The sequence below is a fragment of the Pimephales promelas genome, chromosome 9, assembly GCF_988280905.1.
Source record: "Pimephales promelas chromosome 9, fPimPro1.hap1.1, whole genome shotgun sequence".
Taxonomy (NCBI): Eukaryota; Metazoa; Chordata; class Actinopteri; order Cypriniformes; family Leuciscidae; genus Pimephales; species Pimephales promelas.
This window is the reverse complement of record NC_142777.1, coordinates 2,897,255-2,913,461: the sequence shown is the minus strand read 5'-3', so window position 1 is coordinate 2,913,461 and position 16,207 is coordinate 2,897,255. Positions and strand designations below refer to the sequence as shown.

At 38.8% G+C, this 16,207-nt stretch overlaps 1 protein-coding gene and 1 pseudogene across 6 annotated transcripts in view; both read left to right on the top strand.

Moving 5' to 3' along the window:
- nlgn3a (neuroligin 3a) overlaps positions 1 to 16,207 on the top strand; it is a 278,376-nt gene that overhangs the window by 52,611 nt on the left and 209,558 nt on the right. The gene's annotated exons all lie outside the window — the stretch shown is intronic.
- LOC148977466 (uncharacterized) lies at positions 2,179 to 2,884 on the top strand (annotated as a pseudogene).

Sequence of the window (16,207 nt, the reverse complement as noted above, 5' to 3'; positions counted from 1 at the left end):
CGAACGAAGGCATAATCAGGCCTGTTCCTCGACAGCCCAGCTCAGGGTGGAGTTTGAATGGAGACACGCAAATCCCCTGCTGGCGCACTCGTCTCCACATTAACCAGCTCAGCCCAGCGTGTTTCCCGCCAGCCCTTTAGATTGACTCATATTCCAGCGGATATTTCAGATTAACCTTTTTGAGAGCTTTCGGGATGACCAAAAATCCAACAGCAGAATCAGTGGCCAAAAGCAGCCAATGTGTGTGATATCTCTGCGTGAGGTGTTTGTTCACCTTGGTTCCGTTTAACAGCTTTAACAGCAGTTTTTACATTTTATGCTAGATTTTGCAATACACATTGTTTTATTCAGCTACTTTTCTTGCAGGTGTTGGAGGTTGTTAGCATTCAAGCTCTGTTTAATGGCAGGAAAAAGCATGACAGGGTTATTTCTTCGCTGCAAAATTGATTGTCAAAGCTTGTCAAGCAACAAGGTGCAAATAATGTTTGAATATGGATTCTGTTGTTTACAGCAAGACCTCTGATGAAGACTGCAGAACGCAATCAAACAAGCTAAATGAGATCAGACGGATGACGCTAATCTCTTTTCAAGCATTTTAACTTGATACACATCTGCGTTGATTAATAAAACTGTATTATGATATAATTTACACAACTATCAGTCAAAGGTTTTTACACACCTACATACTCTTGAGTGTTAGAATAATACTCATCAACACAATGAAAATGAAGTATGGGAATTATGTGGCGATCAAAAATGACAGGGAAATACAGTACAATTATCCTGATACCATAATGAAGCTATTTTTTTTTTCTTATGTAAAATAACGTAACGGTTATGTTCAGTAAAGTTTTCTTTTATTTTGAAATTCTGTTCCATTTCATTTAGTTTCAGTTTCCAAAATCACTCATTGCTTCCGATTTAGTTTCCACAGGTCCATGACTTTCACCCGTGTCTCGTTTAGTTTCCTTTGTTTGTTCCCTGTTGTGCTTGGAAACGTGACCAAACATCTCTACCAAAAGATTCTGGATGTTTCACACAGTATATCACTGTTTTTTTTTTCTTTTTATGAATAGATCTTTACATAAATTTATAGTGGCTTGGTTTACGATCAGGAGTACATCGAATATAAAAACTTTGTAGTACACAAATTTACTGGAAATCAAAACTATTTATTTTTTAAAGTGTAATCAAATGGAAATGTAGTCATTCCTATTATTTTTTCCAAGTTTAGTGTTTAAATTAAAACATTTATGAAAACTTATGATATTCCTTAAAAAATAATGTTTTAATAAATTGTTTATTTATTTAAGAAGTACATTATGCTCTGGGATAGTAATACATGTTCCCTTTCGAAGGGAACTCGACAATACGTCGAATGACGCCTGAGGCGTTCCCCATTGCGTCATTCGACGTATTGTCTCGTTCCCTGTTCTCAGGGAACATAGGTTACAGTCGTAACCTGAGACGTTCCCTTTCGAAGGGAACTCAACAATACGTCGAATGACGCAATGGGGAACGCCTCAGGCGTCATTCGACGTATTGTCTCGTTCCCTGTTCTCAGGGAACATAGGTTACAGTTGTAACCTGAGACGTTTTTCATAATTTTATTCAAGTTAGATTGAGCGTTCATTTTGGCTTGCTGTAATGAAGACCCTGGAGTTTTAATAAACTGTATTTATTATTATTTTTTTTTTACTTGAAGTACAATCTACTGCGCAATAGTAATATATTTCTGTTATAAATATATGTGTTATAATTTTAGTTTATTATTTGTAGATTTGTTCTATAATTTGCTTCTTTGTTCCTATTTCTGTTCCTATATCAAAAATAAAATTGCCTGCCTTGCTTTATTACAGAAGATTGTAATGAAATGATTATAGTCAGCTTAAAGGGCATTTGTTTTATAATAACATTACGTTTTTTTAAAATATAATTTCTTGAAGGCCGAGTAAAGGTCGGGTAAAGAACTGTGACTGTACCAGCGCGACTCTGTCCCCACTCGAGCGTTTGAAAGCATTATATTTCACACGGAAGCGTCCAGCTCTCGTGTTCAGCCCCCTCGTGTGAAGACCCGTGACTCTACCTGTGCGACTCCACCAAGCAAGGACACCTGTATGGCACATATCTTCTTCTCCCATTTGCTTTCCCACTTTGATCTTATTTCCCTTACTCAACATGTGCTTTCAAATACTACATTCAATAAAAGTATTCAATACTTTTCAATACTCAACTCTTTCTTCTCTATGCACTAACAACTCATTTGAATATCATGCTATTACACTTACAACTCCCACTAAGATCCAGATTGTAGTCATTTATCGCCCCCCAGGTCAACTGGGAAGCTTTGTAGAGGAGTTAGCTGAGGATGGCGCTCCACAGGTAGTCTTTGGTGATTTCAACATTCATCTAGAGAAGCCGTATGCTACAGACTTCATCTCTCTCCTAGCCTCATTTGATCTCAAACGGCTCATCACCACAGGTACTCACAAGTCAGGCAACCAACTGGACCTGGTCTACACACGCAACTGCATCACAGACAACATTTTGGTGAAACCTCTCCACGTTTCAGATCATTTCCTGATTACTTTCAATCTACAACTCACTACCCATGCACCACCAACCCCCTAGCAGTTACATTCAGACATAACCTGTGCTCACTTTCTCTCTCCCATCTTTCCTCTGCTGTGTCATCTTCTCTTCCCTCACCCTCACAATTCTCTTTTGATGTGAATACCGCAACGGATGCTCCATTTTAACCTCTTCTTTAGAAAATATCTGCCCCCTCTCCCCCAGGCCAGCACGCGCTACTCCCTCTAACCCCTGGTTATCTGAGGTTCTTCTTGAACATCGGACCAAACTCAGAGCAACGGTGAGGAACTAGAGCAAATCAAAAGACACATGTATCAGACTCTGCTCTCTTCCTTTTATGTTGATGTTCATGGCGTGAAATCTTCATATTTCCACAACAAGATCACAAAAACCTTCTCTCCATTACCCAATGATGAAGTATCTAAACTTCTCCTCTACCACCTGCCCTCTAGACCCCATCCCCTCACACCTTCTACAAGCCATCTCTCCAGCACTCACACACATCATCAACTCATCCCTACAAACTGGCAATTTCCCTACAGCATTCAATCAGGCTAGGGTACACTGCTTAAAGAAAAAAACATTTAACACATCACTTTTATAGAATTAGAGGCCTGTCTCTCCTACCATTCATTGGGAAAACACTTGAATGAGTTGCTTTCAACCAAGTATCCAGTGTTGTAGTACTCGAGACTCGAGATATGGTCTCGAGACCATATTTTAATGGTCTTGGTCTTGTCATGGACTCGTGTGCATTTGGACTCGGAATTGACTCGTACTCGGAAAAGAATTTTTTTAGGACTCGGACTTATTCCCGAGTCCACTCGAGTTCAATTCAAAATATTTTTCATGATTATTAATTTATGTTAATAAAATATTTCTTTAAATTGATTGACACGCCCAGTGATTGGTGATTTTCTAGTGCGCAACTGCACATGACAAATTATAATAAAATTACTTTTAACACCACCTACTATGTGGCCTTTTTACCCTAAACTGATCATATTTCTTAAACTCTAAGTAAATTCAGTAAAATAAAAAAAGGATTTCTCTAAGTAAATAAAAGTAAATTAGGTAATCAACCCTCACTGGTCTCGGTCTCGACTCGGACTCGACCGTCTCTGGTCTCGGACTCGACTTGGACTCGACTCTCTATGGACTCGGTCTTGACTCTCTCTGGTCTCGGTCTCGACTCAGACTCGAGTGAGGTGGTCTCGACTACAACACTGCAAGTATCATCTTTCCTGTCTCTGAACAACCAGCTGGATGTCAACCAATCTAGCTTTAAGAAGGGGCATTCAACCGAGACTGCATTACTGTCGGTCACACGATCGCAAAACCTGCTTCCAAATCTTCAGTTCTCATTCTCTTCAACACTGTGAACCATCAGATCCTTCTGTCCACCCTCTCATCACTGGGCATCACTGGAACCTCCCTCCACTGGTTTCAGTCCTATCTCACAGGTAGGCCCTTCAGGGTTGCATGGAGAGGCGAGGTGTACAAAGCACATCAACTGACCACCGGGGTTCCTCAGGGTTCTGTTCTTGGACCGCTCCTCTTCTCCATTTACACCACATCACTGGGACCCATCATACAGGCACATGGTTTTTCTTACTATTGCTATGCTGATGATACCTAGATCTACCCCTCATTTTACCCAGATGATCCCCATGTATCTTAAGCTGTCTGGCAGACATCTCGGCATGGGTGAAGGAACATCACCTGCAGCTCATCCTGCCAAAGACTGAGCTTTTCGTCCTCCCAGCCAACACGACTTCGCCATCAAGGTCGGTGAGAAATCTTCAATCATCAAGGTCGGTCAGAAAACCAGCTGACCAAACAGACCAAATTACAAAGACAACTCAATTATGCAGATTTGCACTGCAAAACATCAGGAAGATCAGGCCTTTCCTAACTGAGCATGCAACACAACTTCTCATCCAGGCGCTGGTTATTTCTAGGCTTGATTACTGCAATGCTCTTCTGGCTAGACTGCCGTCATATTAACAAGCCCAAATGGGCCCACGTCACTTCTCTGTTCATCTCTCTTGAAGTTCAAGACATTGACGCTTGCGAACAGATCTACCACAGGCTAAACTCCCTCCTACTTTCACTCACTCCTACGAGTCTACATCCCTACCAGAAGCCTACGATCAATCAATGTGCAACGGCTCGTGGTACCATCACAGAGAGCCTTGAAGGTCCCATCATCATCTGGAATGCAGAATCCCTGACAACATTCAAAAGACAACTGAAAACTCATCTCTTCCCTGAGCACTTATCATAATGAAACAAACAACGACAAAAACACTTTCCTTATCCTTTAATCCTGCCTCGTCTGGCTTATGCTACTCTGAGCAATGCCTGAATTTTGTGTTTTGAGCACTTCTGTGCTGTTTTTGCCTCTTCCAATGACTCGCTTGCTTTAGTCCAAATTTGTAAGTCGCTTTGGGTTGACTTAAATGAGTTTGGAAAAAAAAATGGAGGATTTTTTTTTTCTCCTAGACCTATTAAATTGTTTACCACAGACAAATAAGAGAAGTAACACAAAACGGGAAACTACAATCAAATCTATGAACATCCAATTTGTAATCGAATTGTGACCTCAATAATCAATTTGAATCGAATCGTGAAGTACCAAATAAATCCCACCCCTATATGGGATTAATTTATCTTGAATGAATAGTGAAGCCATTTGTCTCTGGCAAACTTATGTCTAGCATAAGCAGCAGAAGAAGGTCATGACCATAAGTCCAGTCAAGTGTGTCTAAAATTTTGTCTGGGGGTGTATGGGTTTCTACCCAGTCAAAGGTTTTATATATGCTGCTGTAATTATCTTCCTCAGCATTAAAAATGACATAATGGATCACCCCTGTGCTTTGGTGTACTCAAGTCTGTTGTTAGCTCGTTGGCCATAACGTTAATTACATTTACATCAACTCATAATAACATCCCCCGCCCCCAATCTGCGTCTGTTTTCAACGCAGTATCTCGTCTCTCAAGCCTTTCCATTTCACGTTAAACAATGTTCCTTTAATGACTATAATTTGTTTCATCGTGTTTTAACTCTTGACATAAGTAATTTTGCTCATTATACAGTGACGGTTGTGAGGTTAGTTCTTTTAAATAGCATGCCACCATAAATGCACCATCTCATCAAAGCTCTGCCAACATGAACACTGAATAAATAAGAGACTGGGAATATTCCACCGCTGAATTAGCACTGTTGAACTGTCAGTATATCCTCGGTAAGCAAACCCAATCACCAGCATGCTTCGTCCTCAACATTACGTATTTCTCTCTCTCAGCATGTTAATGTTGTCATGGTAGGTCGGCTGCAAATGTCAAAGCACATCTTGCTATTTATAAAGCTCTAGTTTTAAAGTTAACATCTGGGTCATGTTTTTTTTTTTTTTTTTTTTTCCACACAGCAGTTAATTCAACGTGTACCTGTCGAAATCCAGTTCGTGTTTTTGACAAGCCACTTTGCGCTATGCAAATTTAAACAGTTAGACTCTAATAAGAGCTTCTGAATTAACGCTGATTCTTGCCGGCGGTGAAAACAAGGCTCATGTGTCAGAATAATAATAGTGCCAGTCCAATCAGAGCCTCCATACTGTGATGGAAACACACACAGAGCAAATAAACAATTTAATATACAATGGGCTCAAAAGTCAGCCGTTGGCATAAGTATAGACTTCATCGCATAGATTTGTATGTTTGTAAAAAAAAAAAAATGGCATTGTCGTTGTTAATTACCCAGATAAACCAACTAAAATGGACGGCACTGCTTGCTTAAAGGGCTACTTCAGTATTTGGCATTAAGCTTTGTATTAGTAGAAAACCTGTAGTATTTTCGAATCACCGTGCTTTCCCATGCTTTCCACCCTTATATTCCCCTGAGACGAGAGATTTATGTATTTTTTGTCTGGAAAAAGTCTTCCGATGACGCTCCTCCGTGAGAGATACGAGACTGGTGTGTCTCACTGGTGTCGTTCATCGGTAATCACGCCACCGGCCTCGCACTGTTCTCCCGCGGCCCTCACTCGTCCCGCTCGCCACAGTAAACATGATGAACGGCGACTGTAGAAAGCAAAAGCCCAATCCCGGACAATTTGGGTGATCTCGAAACACATTTTCGGGCAGACTCATCACGGAGACTCACTAGTAGCCTAGAACAGAGATCTATTACCGGTAGGCGTGGCCTCCTAGGGCAGCGAAGCAAGTGCATTCTGGGAGTTGTTGTCTTTCATCAACATAAGCCAAAAATACATTTTCTGGCTTTTCACAGTCTAAAAAGCTCCAAATTCAAAAATAATTTCACAATTCTTCTACATTAATGACCCATTTTAAATACACATTCATCTTTCCAGAGGCGAAATATCCCTTTAAAGGAATAGTTCATCCAAAAATGAAAATCCCGTCATCATTTACTCATCCTCAAGTTGTTCCAAAGTCTTCTGCTGAACACAAAGGAATATATTTTGAAGAATGTTTGTAACCAGACAGTTGATAGTGACTATGGAAGTCAATGGGGCCAGAGATCTGCTTGGTTGCAAACATTTTTTCAAAATATCTTCCTATGTGTTCAGCAGAAGAAAGAAGCTCCACTGGAGCCATTTTGTGTCATTTTGTTCATTTACACACACTACAACGTTGTAACAATACAAAGCGGGTTGAAGACCAAGCATTACACTTAAGTTTCTTTAGCGAACAGTTGAACTAAGGAATTATATAAAATTGCTTTCCATTTTCTTTATGAAAATTTCCGTTAAATTCTTGACAAATTTATATAATGAGGACACCTTTAATTGGAAGTGTTTATGCTGTGAGGTGCTGCAGCTCTGTTTGTGTGTGTAGCCTTCAGTGTTTAATGTATTTTAGTCTTTGATTTTATGTCTATAGTCATTCAATATTCTTTTAAGCTTGCTAAATTGCAAGTGAGACATACTACGCTCTGCTGTTTAATGAATGTTCACTTTTCTGCCTGCTTGTGTTTGAACACAGATTTTTTTTTAATGTATCCTAGAAGGTGTTGGACGTCATAGTCCGACACTAGATGTTTACATCCTAGCACTATAAAGAGTTGCTTTGTTAATTAAGTGCGTGGCTGTAGATGTGGGTGTAAATGGGAATCAATTAAATATATTTTTGCTTTCTCTATTTTTAAGTTGGCTTGTTGCTGAATAAGTGCTTTAACTTCATTTCCACAACATGCTTGCAAGACTTTTTTTGGTTGAAGGAGCTGTTTAACCTTCAACTAAATATTATATGACCTAGTTTTATTTCATATGAGTTTTTTTTTTGGGCTAGCCTGTTACCAAAAAATGGGGCATTTCTAAATGCAGTTTAAAACCCTGATTTGTGCCATTTTATTATTTTTAGCAAAACATATTGAATAAACATAGAAATGAAACCGTGGTTGAATGGTTGAAATTAGCAAATGCATTCAATTATGCAATTTGGAAAAATAAAAAAATAAATAAAAAAAGAAAGAAGGAAACAGAATTAGATTATTTATTATTTAAAAATGTTCTGTTTTGGTAATAATCACAAAAGCATGCTTTCACATTGTTAAATATTATGTTTTTGATCATATATATATTTTTTTCAATTCAATAGATTTTTATATATATTTTTTTTTGGTCCCACTTTATTTTTTTCTTTAAATAAACATAAAATACGAAATTGTTAGATTCAGTGCAATTGTGTTGTACTGAGGAGGATACGGGTGTAATTACAGTAATTATACATGTAAGTACATACATTCAGTACAGCTGTAATTACATGCTGATGTAAAACTGTGTATGCAAACATGTTTGCATTATATTAAATTATTAATTGTTGGTATAGAGTAGTAAAAGACATGTGATATGAAGCGGATCCTTTTTAAAGTCCCCCTGTAGTCAATAATTGTATCCCTTAAAACTCATGTTTGGCCACCAAAATGACATATAAAAGTTTTTTCACCCCTGCCTCGTTTAGTATACGCGGTTCTATGAATATGCAAATGAGCCCCGCCTCCAATCAGTCACTCAGATCAGATCCACTTGTTGACGTTGACACGTTGATCTGATTGGTTACAAGGTCGTTTGTGAGAAACACCAAACCGTGTTTTTGCAGCCTGTTCTCACGTAAATGCGTCTCGATAACACGCATTGTGTATTTTCGTGTAATTTATACGGGAAAATTAGTTTTTATGTGCATATGAGATGCAATTTTTCGCATGCATTTAATACGCAGTTCATTTGCGTGTACACGCACCCCACACCTAAACCTACCCTAACCAACCAATTCGTATCATATGCAAGCACGTAAAAACTCACTTTAGCGTTTAAATTATACGACAATACACATGCGTGTCATAAACAGTCCCTCCAGAAAAACGCGATTATGCGATCGCTGAATTCAATGCAAAATCAGCCAAAGTCCGCACATTTATGCGGGGGCCGCATTTTTTCAAATACGCCGCACTTTCGCCGCATAAATTGCCGATTTCCGTTTGCTTAATTTCATAATCCTCGCATTTTCGTTGCAAAAAAAGTCACATGTATCTTAGCAGAAAGTTGAAAAATGTTGCGTTTGCTTCACACAAGAGCAGCCATTTCCCCCTGTTTCCATGGGAACGTTATGAAGTGACGCAATTACGCGACGCCAGACAGACTCACGGAGGCGATTGACATCTCACAAATCGAACTCGTATAACGGTCTGTCACACGTTCTACCGTCACATCGTTACTTAATAAACAACATAAGATAAAAGAAGAAGCATCAAACAGAAATTAGGCGCACATATAACACTGCAGAGAGTTCAACAGGGAGCGCGCAGCTCTTAAAGGGGCCACACCTTATTTACACTCGTTACAGTCTGAAATAAAACAAGATGAGAAATGAAATATTCCCAGCACTTTCTATGATGTAGTATGCTTGCTTATCAAAGGAAGTAATAAGAAATGACTCTTACATTAGCCTAGTGAGAACAGGATGTTGGGGGAATCACTTTTTTCTCTTTTTTATCAAACCGCAATTTTTGCAAGTTCCCTCAATTTTTACAAATTCCTGCAATTTCATCGCATAAAATTGCATAAATTTATGGTATGATGCTGGCAACCACAGCTGCCAGTAGTTTACCGCGTAATCAATCAATTTTTGCCCGCAACAATCACAAAAAAAATTTTATGGTAATTATGGTAAATGTTATATATAAATCGCAAATTTTTTCACAAATTTTTGGAAATTACCACCACAAAATCAGTCATTTTGATCGCAAAAATCACCCAAAAAAAAATCGTGAAATCCTGGAGGGACTGCATAAAGACGCATTTAGTGTGATCGGGTTGGTTTTTAACACTATCTTTGGTTCATTGCAGTTTTAAGAAGAAAATACTCAGCAATGCTGTCCACTTATGAATTTACACATGGTGTGTCTTAAATCGTATTAAAAACACCACATAAACAACATTAAAAGCTCGATTTTCACCACAGGGGGACTTTAACATTTAAAAATATGTCACAATTGTTTTTTGAGTGTGGTGGGAGAAGCCAAAATCACCACTTTAAACACATCTCATGTAGGACTAGCTGCTTTTTATTCCATGGAGTTAGATAACAGTTTATCTAAACGTTCTATCTTTCAAATAGAAATAGTTCTCTGAAGACCATGAATATTTATGCCAAAAATTCTGTTGGAAGGGCAGGGCGAACTAAGAAGAAACCCCGCTCTATTTAATACCTCCGAATAGTGTCATTCGTCCGAAACCCGTTGGGCGCTCAGGGCAGATTTGAGTGTTGCCGTTCCGAACGCTCGACTGTATTTGCATAGTGAAGGATTACGGCGGGCCGACAGAATAACCCCTGTGGTTCCTGAAAGGGTCCCTGGAGAAATGTTGAGCGATTAGCTACTTTAAATATCCTGCTGAGGGACTGTCTTTTGATATTAGGTCCTCTGTGGATCATTAAGATGATGAGCTCACAGGGTCAGCTTTACTTAACGAACGTAGGCCCTTCCAATCCCGTGTTTGAAATAAAGACTAACACACCTCAGGAAAACAGTTATTTTTGTCGGGAGCAAGCAGAGAGAATGTGTTTGTGGAAAGGTCTGTGTGTGGAGTTTATTCTAGATCTGTGTGTGTGTGTGTATTCTTCTGTTCGGATGATAGAGCGCCTATACACTTCACAGGAAGTAGATTCCCTCTCAGACTGCAGTGATGGAGGCTTATGGCAGTGGCGATAAGACACAATAAGAAGCGAGTACACCTCTTCACACCCGCTTAAAGTGCAGGATCAGCAGAAAGCACGCATGTGAGCTGTGAATTAAAGGAAGCTCCTCTGCCACAGTCAAAAATGTGAAAATTCGTTGTAATTATTAGTGGTTCTTGCAAAGGCAGATGTGTTGACGGCTCAAAATTCAGCAGGTGTGCTATTATTATTTTTTTTTTTCAAAGGAATATCATTGAGACTTTGGGATAGGCTCTGGCAACGTTAAAGTTATGCTCACACATCATAATACAAAGATAAGTTCTGTGATAATAGTGCATTTGAATTGCAATTAACAAACAAATCAGATCCCTAAATGTTAAGGTTGCACACTCCGAAATATTCTTTTGCGCTTTTTCTTATTCGTCGTCATCCTAAAAATTCGTCGCGCACAGAAACCTTGCACACTGAGTCCGATGAGTATTAATTCGTCGTGGAAAAAAAAATAGCAAAACAATACAAAATGGAGTCTTGAAACAGTGAGGATGATTTAGTCGTGAAAAAGAGAGGGAATATTGGATCCGTCCAATCCTGAGATTGCGAGTTCCCCCTTATCAAGGAGCTGTGGGATCATCCCAAGAGATTCAAAGTTTAATTCACAATGTCAGTAACTCAGTTTGATGCTTTGCTAGCGATGCTTGAACCACATATTAAAGGAGTACAGTAGTTCACGTTAAAAAAAAAAAAAAAAACTTTTGCTGATAATTGACTCACCAACATGTCATCCAAGATGTCCATGTCTTTCGAACTCGTTCATCAAAATGAACAATTCTTTTCCGAATTAATTCGTTCATTTCGTTCTTCAAATGAATCAAATGACTCAGGAAAAGATTTGTTTATTTTGATGAACGAGTTCGAACAGGAGAGTCACGAACGCGCATCACAGAACAGAGCAAGGCGAACATTTGAGCTTATAAAACTTAAACTTTGTTACCTTTTTGGTTACACTTTATTTCATGTAGTTGATAAGTTACTTAGAATGTCTAAAGTGGACTTTCGAAATAAAGTGTTACGTTTTTTTTTGTTTTTTTTTTAAATGAGCGATCGTTTCGCTTGATACGTCATCTGGTGTCGTTTAAAGCCCTTTGAACAGTTTGCACTGAAACTGTCATTTGGACCTTGAACCGTTTGGTTCCCATTGAGAAAATCCTGGAATGTTTTCATCAAAAACCTTCATTTCTTTTCGACTGAAGAAAGAATGACATGGAAATCTTGGATGACATGGGGGTGAGGAAATTATCAGCAAAAGTTTTTTTTTTTTTAAAGTGAACACCAATTTCCGTGAACCAGTTGATCCTGGACAGTTCTTGATTTTGGGGTTCGCTTGTACGGTGGCTCTGAATTGTCAAAACACCTCAAAAATGCAGAAAATTTTACCCGAACCAAATTTTTTATGACGGACGAAAGTTGGCAGTGTGTAAACGGGTTTGACAAAACATGCGGTCATATTTTTAGGTGTGCAAGGACCTTCGATCCAGCATTCTTTCTTCTGCTGGAGTTTATCATTTCCAGCATGTTTACCATGAAGCACGCATTGCATGCATTCAATTACATGACAGCCCGAGCATGTATTAATGGGATGAGGAGGTAAATGCACATGAATGCATGATCCTGGAAATGTATATGCTGTGGCATGTTTGTTAAAACCACTTAACTGTCACCGTCCCACAGGTGGGACGTTTGCCACTATATTTTTAAAACAATAATATCTTAGTAAATACCTTAAATAATATTGACAAACTATATATCATTTGAAAGCTTACAATCTCTAGTTTCCATATTTGGTGACTGATTTTCAAAATATATTACAGAGGAGCCATAATTTATCAATTTGCAACAAGAATATTTTCATAATTCCAAGGCGTGTTCAGACCTTTATTTTAAAATAGCAGTAAACATGAAAAATCATGAAAAAATGGTAGATACCTCAGTTTGCTTTCATGCCAAAAGTTCAAAAGATAGAATCCATTCAATTATTTTGGAAAAAAAAAGGTCTGAAAAGTTTGAAATATCAAGGAAAAAAATAATAAATTCACCATTTGTGACGTGGCAGCTAGCTATGACTTACATGCGTGTTCTTTGTATGTGTTTCTTAGAGGTTCAATTCATATCAAAATCTGCCAAACTTCCCATGCTACTTCTGAATAGGATCTCTACTTCAGAAATTGTATGAAAATTGTGAAAATAATGGTTCATATCACTCAAAACAGGAATGGAAATGCAGGCGCCCTTATATGGGCAGTAATGGAGTCTGATTGTGCCCTAGTGAAAAAGTTTGGTACTGCGCCCAAACAAAATCTTACTGAAAGCTCGTTTTTTGAGATATCAACCTAAAAGTTGAAACACAACTTGTTCAGATTTTTGGCTTTGATCTTTCTGCCATTTTAGAGTAGCCCAGGTTTTGAAAATATATATTTTATGTAAAATATGAATAATTAATATTTTTGCATTGTACATTTCCATAAACTCAAACTTCTATAACTTTTTTTCTGTTTCACTTTCTTAATTTATTGCACTTCTACAAAAATCTGCCAAATGTCTTCTTTAAAACAAGACCAATCATATGTCTATATTCCAAAGCATTCTTGAATTACAACCATTTAAGTTCGAAATGTGCATTTTCATGTCTATTCAAAAAAGGGGGGATTACAGTTAACAGGTTAAATCAAAATGGGTGTTGGTTCCAAACAACCATTCAATCAAACACAATCAGCCTTTGTAGTAAAGAATTTTAGTTCTTATACGTCAACGTGTGATATGTTGAGCATTTTACCATATTCAGAAAAGCCGAAGGACACTCCCAAAGACCCGGTGTTTACAGTCAACATGTTTTATGCAGTGACGTTTAAAGGGTTCTGTCTTCCTGTCAGGATTCTCGGATTGGTGAGCATTTTATGCAACACACCAGCCCTTCAGACTTTCTAAAAAGGGGAGGCCACTGATAAATGGATGGGCTTAATGGAGTGTGTGAGGGGAGGGACACAAGATATGAAACTGGGTTTATTAAAATAGTTCAATACTTGTTTACCTGCAGAACAAACATTTTTAGTACCATGGTATTTTCTGTACATGTAAATTAAGGATGCATATGATATGAAAATTTTGGCTGATACCGATAACCGATAATTCTTTGTGCTTGAAAACAGATAACCGATATATTGGCCGATAAATCCAAATCTTTATATGATTTTTGAGAAACTGATTATAAAAACAAAAGTCTCCCCATTAAAAGCCATGTCCCAAGCACATAGTTCTGATGTTCTCATTATAATTGTATGTAGCCGATATGAAAGATTGCGCTGCACATGTTGCATTAACTGTATTTTCCTTTTTAGACATGATTTCAATCATATTTCAAGCAATTCAAAACCAACAGTGTGCATCTGAAGTGTTAGCTGTAATATATTGTCCAAATTTTCTTATGAGGCTGATAACGATAACATTAAAAACTGTCAAAACTGATATATTGGGCATCATTAATGTAAATACTATATGGTGCATGACTATGGGAAGCATTCAGTACCTGCCGTGAACTGAATTATCATGTTATTAATGTCTGACACCATTGTGTGTGCATGGAAGTAAAGATAGTCTGTGCTCAACCCTAGACCTCCTTCTTTCTCACCAATCTTGTAGTGTGTTTCTGTTGCATTCACTGCTCTGTGTCAAAGGAAAAAGAACTGGATAGTCCGGTCCACTTGCTCTTCTTTTTCTTCCTTTGCCACAGAGCAGCATTAGAGGCTGTTTCCCCAGTCAAGACTGGCTTTTTATATCGCATTTACATCATTTATATCGCAGTCTCTTTGATGAAATATAGACGAGCGTTAAGCAGTAAGCTTTTGCACACTGGATTTTTTTAGATATTGGAAGATCAGGTTTTTTAAAAACAGTGTTATAATTCTTATTTGTTTCTCTTTTTTTCCCCCCTGAATTTATTCAAATTTGCTTTTCACGCTAAACTGTCATTATTCATGATTAATATGCTTTTCTGCAGTGCTCAAAGCAATGTTAATCCAAAATTTTACAAACTCTATAATTACTTACGAAATGTAAATGTAGTCCTGAGGGGTTTCACTTTCAGCTCATTTGAGGCCAACAATATATGTAGTATGTATGCATGTAAAAAAATGTTGACTTTAATGAAAAAGTAACATAATATAATATAATATAGGATGGATGGATGCAAGGATTGATGGATGCACGGATGGATGGATGCACTGATAGATGGATGGATGGATGCACGGATTGATGGATGCACAGATTGATGGATGCAAAGATTGATGGATGGATGCATGCATGCATGAATGGATGGATGCATGGATTGATGCACGGATGGATGGATTCACGGGTGGATGGTTGGATGCACAAATGGATGGATGGATGGATGCATGCATGGATGGATGGATGGATGGATGCACGGATTGATGGATGCATGGATGGAGGTATGCACGGATGGATGGATGGATGGATGGGTGTATGGATGGATGGATGGATGGATGCAAGGATTGATGGATGCAAAGATTGATGGATGCATGGATGGATGGATGGACGGATGGATTGATGCACGGATGGATGGATGGTTGGATGCACAAATGGATGGATGGATGGATGGATGCATGCATGGATAGATGGATGGATGGATGCACGGATGGAGGGATGCACGGATGGATGGATGCACGGATGGGTGTATGGATAGGTGTATGGATGGATGGATGGATGGATGCACGGATAGATGGATGGATGGATACACGGATTGATGGATGCACGGATTGATGGATGCAAAGATTGATGGATGCATGCATGCATGAATGGATGGATGCATGGATTGATGGATGGATGGATGATGGATGGATGCATGCATGGATGGATGGATGGATGGATGCAAAGATTGGATGCACGGATTGATGGATGGATGGATGGATGAACGGATTGATGGATGCACGGATGGAGGGATGGATGGATGGATGGGTGTATGGATGCAAGGATTGATGGATGCACAGATTGATGGATGGATGGATGCATGTATGGATGGATGGACGGATGGATTGATCCACGGATGGATGGATGAATGGATGGATGGATGGATTGATGGATGCACGGGTGGATAGTTGGATGCACAAATGGATGGATGGATGGATGGATGCACAGATGGAGGGATGCACAGATGGATGGATGCACGGATGGGTGTATGGATGGATGGATGGATGGGTGTGTGGATGGATGGATGGAGGGATTGATGGATGCACAGATGGATGGATGCACAAATTGATGGATGGATGGACAGATGGATGGATGCACGGATAGATGGATGGATGGATGGATAGATGGATGGATGCACGGATTGATGGATGCAAAGATT